The sequence below is a fragment of the Hordeum vulgare genome, chromosome 2H (assembly GCF_904849725.1).
Source record: "Hordeum vulgare subsp. vulgare chromosome 2H, MorexV3_pseudomolecules_assembly, whole genome shotgun sequence".
NCBI lineage: Eukaryota > Viridiplantae > Streptophyta > Magnoliopsida > Poales > Poaceae > Hordeum > Hordeum vulgare.
This window is the reverse complement of record NC_058519.1, coordinates 441,998,263-442,006,979: the sequence shown is the minus strand read 5'-3', so window position 1 is coordinate 442,006,979 and position 8,717 is coordinate 441,998,263.

The window sequence follows — 8,717 nt, the reverse complement described above, 5'->3', positions numbered from 1 at the left end:
CAAAATAAGATTTCGAAGGAGACCAAGTGTGAAGTTTTAGTAGATTGAGTTCTCAATTGAACTATATATTATTTTTATGCTCTAAACCCATCTCCCACTTCTTGCACACAAACACCATTTGGAGACATTCGAGTCACGGACAACGAGAGCTCTTGTACCTTTATGTTCTTACTTTTCTAGTTTCAATACTAGATATAGACTCTTGCTTGTTATTGTCTTGACTTGAATTGCATATCTTACTTGATTTACTTTCAAGTTCTTATATGTCTGTTAGCATGTCACCATAGAAATTATGCTTGTTATCATTTACATACTCGAGGACGAGCAGGAATTAAGCTTGGGGATGTGGATACGTCCTAAACATATCTATAATTTCTGCTTGCTCCATGAAAGTTTTGGGTGATATTGCTATGTGTTTTGTGCACTTTCATACCCTTTTCAACATATTTGGACTAACCTACTAAATCAGTGCACCCAGTGCCAGTTTCTGTGTGCTGATGTCTATGAATTGCAGGTTTATACCCATATTTAGAGTGCCCAAAAAATTCCACAAAAAATAGATAAAAAATTAGTGTTCCATAAAACTCCAAACGGTCGAAGGAGGGCCACACGGGGGTCACCAGGCTCGCGGCCTGCCCCCTGGCCGCGCAGGGAGGCCGCCTGGGTGGGGCCCACCCCCTCTAGTGCCCTACCATGGCTCCTATTTTTACCCTCGTGGAGGAAACCTTGATTCCGGAACCCTTTTCTCGAGAAGCAATTCCGATCTCCGCCGCCATAACCAACAAGTTTCGGGGGACCAGAATTCCTGTGCCGGCACCCTGTCGGGACGGGGAAGTACCCCCGGATTCATCTCCATCGACGTTGCTTCCTCCCTCCATGAAGCGGGAGTGGTTCCTCCTCGGGGCTGAGGTCTTTTATAGTAGCTATGTGGTTAATTCTCTCTCCCATGATGTGATCTTGATTGTGATCATAGGCTATGTTAATCTAGGATGATCCCATGATGTTTCCCCTTCTTCTATGTATTGGATTGATGTACTCACTTGATCTTATCTAGTATAATCTCCGAGGCCATGGTGACAACGGTCTATTGGACATGGATTAGAAGAATATTTTCATGAGTGATTTCCTCTTTTGTGAATTGATTGATGATTGAGAGTCTCTTGGTGCTTGTCTTTGACTATCCTTGAGATACGTTGTGGTGATTGTCGTACTCTCTTTGGATGGACGCGATGACATTGGGAAATCCATAGATGAGAACTATGAACTATGAGGTGTGCTTTTGTAGCCCTACATAATTCTCGTCCTCTCTTGATCACAAAAAATGACCTCCGAGTACGTCTCCATTGTATGTTTTAGTGAAAATATCATGTGCTTAGACTATGTTAATGTTGTTGGGAGTTGCCACTAGTGAAAGTATGAAGCCTAGGCCTTGTTTCTCACCATTGTTACATTGTTTATGCTCACTTTTGTCACTTGCCACCTTGCTGTAATTTTTATTTCAGATTTATATTACCTTGCTTTGCCACACCTATCACCCGTATTTTACCATCTCTTCGCCGAACTAGTGCACCTATACAATTTACCATTGTATTAGGTGTGTTGGGGACACAAGAGACTTCTTGTTTCTTAATTGCAGGGTTGCTTGAGAGAGGCCATTTGCAACCTGTACTTCCCCGAGTTCGATAAACCTTAGGTCATCCACTTGAGGGAAATTGTTGCTGTCCTACAAACCTCTGCGCTTGGAGGCCCAACATGGTCTACAAGAATAGAAGCGTGCGTAGACATCACCCATGTTGGGTGCGAGTTGTTTGTTCTTTTGTGTGCAGCCACCGAAGAAGGTTGTAGTTGATATTCCTATTGGTTCGATAAACCATGTTTTCATAACTATGGGAAATACTTACCCACATTGTGCTGCGGTAACCCGTTCCTCTTCACGGAAAACCCAACAAAGATCACAAGTATCAGGAAGGATTTTCGGCGCCGTTGCCGGGGAATATCATCACCAAATACCAAGTAACTCCACACAAAATTTCAATCACTGGTTCCTATTTTTATTTGTTGGTATATTTAGTTTGTCTCATAAAAAAAATAAAAACACAAAAATATTTATCTTTGCTTGCTTAGCTTGTCACTAGATTGCATCTTGGCTCTCTAGTTTGCTTGGAAGTTGCTATAATGTCTGAATTTGAGAAAGTTATCGTTGAAAGTGCTAGTGAAGATAGCACTGGTCACTTGGATGAAATGGGATTAAAATTTATTGATCCCACTCATGACCCTCCTATGGACCAAGTCCCTACTACTAACACTCACACAACCCTATATTCTAAAATTTATCATGTGGGTAGTGGGAACATTATTGGAAAGAATATCATCAAAATTTCTTTTGAGTATTCGCTAGCTTCTCCTCTCTTCAAATATCTATACTTAATGAAATAAATTGTTATGTGGATGCTATCACTATGCTTATTTTGGAAATGGAAAGGAAATTTGTGCATCTCCATCCTATGCTTCAAAAGATATTCTTGGGAAACCCTAGCTTGCATGATCCCGAGATTAAGGAATTTGCCGCCACCATCCTTATTCATGAATTTGATTATATTTTGTATGAAGAAAAGGAATTTTTTATCTTCTATGGAATAAAATATGAATGTCCTCCCGTAGAAGCTATCCTCCATAATAAAGAAGTTATGGATAGGTTGGAATCTAATGATTATCACAGATTTGATATGAATATGAGGAGGAATGTGCTTCCCGAAGAATCAAAAAAAGCTTTGTTTGTCCATACTTGTGGTAAATTTGAATGGATTAGTAAAGGAATTAATGAAGGGATTAGTGAATATTGGCATGAAAACACTATTAGGGAACCTATTAGTGATGAAATCCATGTCTTATATGAAGAACCCTTAGATGATGTTATGTTAGCAATGATTGTATAAATCCCTTTGATAACTTGAGTTCTTCAACCCGCTTGGACAAGGGTGATTATTAAGTAAAAAAATTTAGGAACTAAATTTGGAAGGTATGAAGGGACCCAACACTTGAAAGTATGCAGAATAACATAGGAGTGGTAAAACCTCTACATGTACCGGTATAACTGGAAAACACGGGTACCCTGCAGAAATTGAACAAACCGAACAACCGCACCACCACTGCTCAAAACCCGCACCAAAACAGCAACGTGTCCGGTGGTAGGGCGGTACTCCGCTGGTACAACCGCTTGAAGCTAGTCTCTCGAGGGAGGGCTAGATCAAGCGGTACAACCGCCCGGAGGCAGCGGTACGAACAATGGTACGAACCTAAGAGCAGCAACCCCAGGGTATCACCCGTGGGGTGGTAGTTGCACCGGATGTATCGACCAAGCGGTACAACCGCTCGGACAAGCGATACAACTGTATGAACAAAACAAGTCAGACCAAAACGGCCATAACTTCTGAAAACGAGCTCCAAATTGAGCAAACTCAAGCTTGTTGGATTTAGGACGGCAAGAGGTATCCAACAAGGCAATTACGTAAACAAGAGTTGGTTATGGAAATGCGAATGATATAGAGATGTGAATCCTCTATGAATGAAGAACCGGCGAAAACACCAACAACGAAAACATCATAGAAGATGAACATGAACTCCGTTTTCGATGAACTCGAGCTTGTCGTGAAGATGACCATAAGATCAAGAACTCACATAGATAAAAGCCAAACAAGAACCAAGAAATATGACGATGCCAATAATGCAATGGGTTGACCTATCAACGAATGATACGATCAAGCTACTCACTTGAGAGCCCCCCTGATAGTACGATGATCTATCCTATAACCGAGTATCCCAACTAACACACTGAGACCGGTAAAACAGAAAACCGATCAAGGAAAAAACCTTTGCCTTGCGCATAGTCCACTTGAGCAAGATGATGACGATGCTGTCCTCCTCAAGATGGACCACCTTTCTTGATTGCGGGCTCGATGAAGACTAGTAGAATGCGCCCCATACCCCACTATGGGTGAGCCACTTTTTAGCCCATCTTCACAATTCCCTTGCCACCACAATGGATATCAAGCTTCAAGCATGATCTCTTCTTGATGTTCCACTTGAATTTGCACACTGCAATCTTGATGATGAACACCACTTGAAGTCATCTTCCATGGGTCATATGAGACCTTTGTCTTGACGCAACCCCATGGAAACATACCTAACTCCACATAGAACTATCACATAGACAATGGGTTAGTAAACAAAGCGTAATGAACAATGCTTACCATACCATGGGATCACTTGATCCCTCTCAGTACATCTTGCATGCATTGTGTGTTGATCAACTTGGTTCACTATTTGACTTAGTCTTGATTAACCTTGTATTTTATCTTCTCTATGACCAATATTTGGATAAAACCTTGAATTCCACCTTGGTTGCCATATAAACTCCTTGAAACCAAAAGATGGACTTCAAGAAGTGTCTATGGAAAAAATCCTTCGAATATAAATCAAGGGAACCATTAGTCCATAAGGATCGTCATCAATTACCAAAACCACGCATGGAGAAATATGCTCTAGCACCCCTAGTCCATCTAATTCACATTATTTGCAGGAGTCATCTCCTTCATCTCGCGACTCGACCATGACCCAACTTCCATATTTCACCATTAACCATTGGTAAGCTTTTATTCAAACCATGTTTTCTTGACCACATCATCACTCGTAGTTTCCTTAACTTGATAAACTTGTTTCTATGATTTACACGGCGAAATACTCTATTAGGAAAAAGGCAGGTGAATCTTCTTTTGCAGCTGAGGATCGCACTGAAGTAAGAACTCATGACGAGCCACCGGAGCAAGTTGAGGCGGCTCACGACGTGGAAATGGCCCAGGCTAAAGAAGTTATCATAAAAACAACTGCTCAGAATCAAGATGTCCCTAATAAGCTAGCCTTTAATCTTCCAATCCCTGCTGCACCTTCATTTCATGTGCCTCCTACAGATAGTATTACTCCATCCACTAGCAAGGATGATGCACAAGCGGTCATAGTTGGCGAGTCTTATCACGCCCCCGACTCTTCGACTGCTTAAGCCAAGATCATGTCCAAAGATGAGACGGCATACGTAGTTAAAGGAAAAGCCAAACTAGAGCTCCCAGGAATTGAAGGCCTTGGAATCCAAGAACTGTATTAGCAATACATGAACCGGCTATCTATGAGCCGGGATTTTGAAGCAAATTTGGTCAACATTATGAAGACCAAATATGAGGTAACAGATTTTACCCCTTTCTCATTATATATACCTTCGTAGCCCTCAAGTGCTAATTTAGTATGGATAAGTAGTGAATTGGATCTTTAAAAATGTGTGAAGAACCATGTGTAGCCACCAAGGGTCGGGTCATTATGAGAATAACGAGCCGATACTTCCTTAAAGATGCAATTTTTTGTTGATCGTAACCCCCAAGGGTCGGCTTGTCTACATGAGATAGCCGCGTCTTCAATGTGGACCCTGTAATTTTTTTAAATAGCTGAATACCGTAGCCCCTAAGTGTCGGGTCACATGCATGCAACGACTTGGTACTTTATAAGTACTTCTCCTTTTGAAAAGAAACTAACATGACGTAGGTGCCAAGAGCTGCCTTTTCTCTTTAAGATGGCTGGGTCTTCCAATTGTAGAACAAAGAAAGTGGTGCATTACCCCCCAAGTGCCTTGTGGATTGCTTGCAACTGCATGGGACTTTTCTCAGTTTGATTCAAAGTTTCAGAGTCACGTAGCCCCCAAGTGTCGAGTCGTCTCTTTTTAGGGGTCTCGAAACTTGTACATATAATATTTATGTTGTTGCAGGAATCATCGCAACACTCTGAGTCTATTGCAATCGATCTTCAAGGGTGACTTATAGCTGAAACAAAGATGAGGACTATTGCAGAGGAAACAGTTACCCGACTTGAGATTGAGAAGAAACACACAATAGATCGCGTTGATAAAACCAATGCTGATTTTGATAAATAAAAAGCCGCCTTGCTGCAACTTGCCTTGGATGTGGAAAACTGGCTTGAACCTGTCACGCAAGAGCTGCAAACTCTGATGAAGCAGCTCAATGATATGGTTACTACAATCTTTGGTATGATGCATGAATTGTGTCTTAACTTTCGGGAAGACTGACTTTCTGTCTTATCTTCTTGTTTATTGTTTTCCAGGACGAAAATATGGCAATCTTGTCTGGCCATTGATGACGCACAAGTATATGGGGTCAATTGTAGCCTTTTCGATTAGTAAGAGTGTCGAACCCAACGAGGAGTAGAAGGAAATGACAAGTGGTTTTCAGCAAGGTAATGTTTGCAAGTGCTAAAGTTGTAAGTAGCAGAGTAGCTTGATAGCAAGATAATTTGTAACGAGCAAGTAATGAAAGTAGTAACAAAAGTGCAGCAAGGTAGCCCAATCCTTTTGAGTCAAAGGACATGCCAAAACGGTCTCTTATGATAAGCAAAGTGTTCTTGAGGGTACACAGGAATTTCATCTAGGCAGTTCATCATGTTGGCTTAATTCGTGTTCGCTACTTTGATAATTTGGTATGTGGCTGGACCAGTGCTTAGGTGTGGTTCTTACTTGAAGAAACCTACTACTTATGATTAACCCTCTCGCAAGAATCCGCAACTACGAAAAAAGTATTAAGAATAAATTCTAACCATAGCATTAAACTTTTGGATCCAATCGGCCCCTTATGGAATAGCGCATAAACTAGGATTTAAGCTTGTGTCACTCTCGCAACCCATCATCTAATAACTACTCCACAATGCATTCCCTTAGGCGCAAATATGGTGAAGTGTCATGTAGTCGACATTTACATGACACCACTAAGGGAATCACAACATACATATCATCAAAATATCGAACACATATCAAGTTCACATGATTACTTGCAACATGATTTCTCCCGTGACCTCAAGAACAAAAGTAACTACTCACAAATGATAATCATACTCAAGATCAAAGAGGTATTAAATAGCACAATGGATCTGAACATATAATCTTCCACCAAATAAACCATATAGTAATCAACTACAAGATGTAATCAACACTACTACTCACCCACAAGCACCAATCTATAGTTCTGGTACAAAGATTGAACACAAGAGATGAACTAGGGTTTGAGAGGAGTTGGTGCTGTTGAATATGTTTATGAAGATACCCCTCCCCAAGATAGGAGAGTTGTTGGTGATGATGGTGACGATGATTTTCCCCTTCGGGGTGGGGGGGGATGTTCCCCGAGCGGAATCGCTCCACCGGAAGGCAAAAGTGCTCCTGCCCAAGTTCCGCCCCGAGACGGCGGCGCTTCGTCCCAAAAGTCCTCTCCTCCTTTTTTCTAGGTCAAAATGACTTATATACCAGCAGAGGGGCACCGGAGGTGGGCCTGGGTGAGCACAACCCACCGGGGCGCGCCTGGCTCCCTAACTCGCCCAGGTGGGTTGTGACCGCCTGGTGGGCCCCCTATGGTACTTATTTGCTCCAATATTCCTCAAATATTCCATAAAAATTCCTCGTAAAGTTTCAGCTCATTTGGAGTTGTAAAGAATAGGTAGCCTCACGTAGCTTTTTCAGTTAAAGGCTATCTTTACTTACATAGAGCGGATGTTCACACAGTCTCTTTCTTCCATCAAGGCGACCAAAGATTTGCAGGAACCGTCGTTGAACATAAAAGACATTCTCAAAAAAATTTCAACGGTTCCTCAATGGATCGAAGAATAGAAGAGATCAGCGGCTCGTAGAGGAGCAAAACATGACGCTTGCTCATGCCAAAGCCTATGCTCTAGAGTTTGACGTTGAAGCAGCAGCCAACAGTTTTTTGGAGTTGAAAGCGGACGGCTCTCAATTTACAAAGAAAGATATTTTCCAAGTGCTTGAAGGAGACCCACCCTATCGCAACTCTTCTTGCAAACGAATTGGGTATCAAGAAGTACCATCCTACTTATTCAATGGCAATCTTCGCATAAGTGCACCGCATGACCAGCCTTTTGAAATTATTCCTCCTCGTGGTAAGCATCCCTTTGAACCTGATGTTGACTCATTAGTTATTACTTCTAGCTCTTCAACTTTTCAATCTCTGCGCTCGTTGGAGTGGTTGGACAAGGACAAAAAAATGATGAAGACGGGCTGGCTTGTGCAGATCCTCAGGCGGTTGGCGAAGAACAACTAGAGATACTAGCTTAGGTAGTTGCTACCCACACCGCCGACCTGGAATAATTTCAAGTATTGTTGATGTAAAAACTTGATATTTTTTGTGGCTCCTGTGATGAGCCAGTAATAGGGGGAAGTAAATTTGACCCACCTGTCGTGCCATCATACACAAAAAACTTTAACTTTTGCATATGCAATGATATTTATCAATATATCTTTCCATTGCTTCTGAATTGTTTTACTAGCCGCTCTCCTTTGTTTGTATGAGAAAATCTACCAAAATCATAAAGATTCTTCTGATGTCTTGATCAGGAAAATACGTGTTCATCTTGTGACACAATATAATAACCTGATAGTGTGTGAATGACCCAAAAATACTCTTATCAAGAGAAGGACTGGTCATCTTTGTGACACACTGTAATAGCATGGTAATCGATATATTACTTTGTGAAAAGATGAAATTCCTGCAATAAGAAATTGAAATAAAATATATTTATGAGCTGGCTTATAAGCCGGAAAATGTATATCAATGTTTGAGACTCAAATCTTACTTCAATGAAACTAGCATGATAGCCAC